Below are 2430 nucleotides of genomic sequence, written 5' to 3' on the forward strand. Positions count from 1 at the left end.
ATTAGTTAATTATTTGATGTCTTGTTAGGAAAAGGAAATAACATGTCTTGTAACTGAAAGGGGAAATTGAACCATCTGTATGGACCTTTGCCTAGAATGGTTTATTTGGCAAAAAAAAGTTTAAGATATTCTCATTGTTAAAAACAAGACAACAGGCCCCAAAGGGAGTCACCTATGCTAAGCCCTGTCACTAAACCCAAACTTAATACTTTACTTAATTATAGTTTCAGCCTCTCCCAGACATGAAATCTTAAATGAGGCAATCTGGACTCACCTGGTCAGCACTAGTGAGGTAATCTTTCTGATAGACCCCTGCATCCCGGCCCGAAAGGAAGGTGAACGCTGCCACAACCAATCTGCTTTCAGCTATAACTTCCTTGGCCCACTGCCTATAAAGGTCTTTCATGTTGTACAGCTCCTCAGAGCTCCTTTCTATCTGCTACGTGGGATGCTGCCCAATTCATGAATCATTGAATAAAGCCCGTAAGATCTTTAAAATTTACCCAGTTGAATTTTGTTTTTTAACACCGTACGTACAATTAAACGATTCTTTCAGTTCAGTACTTCTACTTAGTTGTGGCAATAATTAGATTCAAGAAAGAATGATTTTAAAATATTGGTTACAAGGGGTCTAGTCATCTTTTGAGAAAACCCATGCCTCTAGTCTGTTGGTTACTTTAAACGTAAAAACAAAAACAACATCAACGATAACCTCAGGTCCAGTGGTTAAGAATCAGCTTTCCAATGCAGGGGACTGTGGTTCGATCCCTGGTCGGGAACTAAGATCCCACATGCTGAGGGGCAACCAAGCCTGCGTGCTGCAACTACAGAGCCCATGCGCTCTGGAGCTGGCGTGCCACAACTAGAGAGAAGGCCACATGCCCCAGTGAAGGATCCTGCGTGCCGCAACTAAGACCCAACGCAGCCATAAATAAATAAATAAATATTTTTAAAACCCCAATAACCTGAGCAGTGATAAAAAGCTACCATTCGTTGAGTGCTTTTTATGTACTAAACACTATGCTAAGTTTTTTTTTTTTTTTCTATACGCGGGCCTTTCACTGTTGTGGTCTCTCCCGTTGCGGAGCACAGGCTCCGGACGCGCAGGCTCAGTGGCCATGGCCCACGGGCCCAGCCGCTCCGCGGCGTGCGGGATCCTCCCGGACCGGGGCACAAACCCGTGTCCCCTGCACCGGCAGGCGGACTCCCAACCACTGCGCCACCAGCGAAGCCCTATGCTAAGTTTTTATGTACGTTATCTTGATTCTTATTTAACCAGTTGAGGAAGGGATGATTATTCTCATTTTATAGAGGAAGACACTGAGGCTTAGAAAGTTAAGTAACATATAAAATAATAAGTGTGGCACTGGAGTTCAAACTCAAATGTCTTTGATTCACTCTTTTCCCAATGATGAAATAAACATTCACATTTTAAGGCAAGACAAGAAAAACCTAAAAATTTTCTCTGCCAGTTTGGGCTTTCTTCCTCTCTAGTGTGCATTGTGCATCTGCATTATGCATTAACCAGACCTCCCCAGTAGCAGAAATACAAGATCAATTTTTCTTCTGGCGCCAACCATATAACTCCTTAGAAAATAACATTCCTTTCTCAATCCTTGTGTGTACAGACATATTTGGTGAACTTTATGTACAATTCCAATGTATCATTTCCCTTAAAGATAGCGATTAGTGAAGAACAGACTGATTAGACGACCTGGGGAGATACTAGCCTGCACATAAGAGAAGTTCTTAGCATAAATACTTATGACTTTATTAATGTTACTAGCTATATTACTTGTATTCTGCCTGTTTTACAGGATTGTTTCTCACATTACCAAATGTGTGACTGAGCCTCTGATAAAATTAATGATGATTAGCTGACTTGAAATGATTGACCAAATATATAGTCCTATAAGATCAATGATGTAGGACCTCTCTGGCGGTCCAGAGTTTGACTCCGTGCTTTCGTAAGCCAGAAAGAGAAAAACAAATATCATATATTAACACGTATATGTGGAATCTAGAAAAATGGTACAGATAAACCTATTTGCAGGGCAGGAACAGAGACGCAGACGTAGAGAATGGACATGAGGACACAGGGGGAGAAGGAGAGGGTGGGACGAATTGGGAGATTAGGAATGACATATATACATCACTAGGATGTGTGACTGAGGAGCTTGGCTGCTTTATTGTAAACTTCCAAACAAGGGCCAGCAATCGGAATCTAAGGGCGGGGCTGGGCTGGTAAGAGCAGAAGGAGTGTCTGACCCGGGGCTGGCTCCTGGAGCATGCGCAGTCTTCACAGAAAGTGATCAGCGAAAAGTGCTGAGGACGCTATTGCGTAGGCATGGTTTCTGATTGGCTACCGTTCGCCCGCGAGGGGTCGTGTCTACTCGTCGCCAAGTAAACAGGGAAGGTAGGGGCGGGGCC

Source organism: Aethalodelphis obliquidens, unplaced genomic scaffold (genome assembly GCF_003676395.1).
Source record: "Aethalodelphis obliquidens isolate GAN/ISIS:26980383/991018 unplaced genomic scaffold, ASM367639v1 scaffold11, whole genome shotgun sequence".
NCBI lineage: Eukaryota > Metazoa > Chordata > Mammalia > Artiodactyla > Delphinidae > Aethalodelphis > Aethalodelphis obliquidens.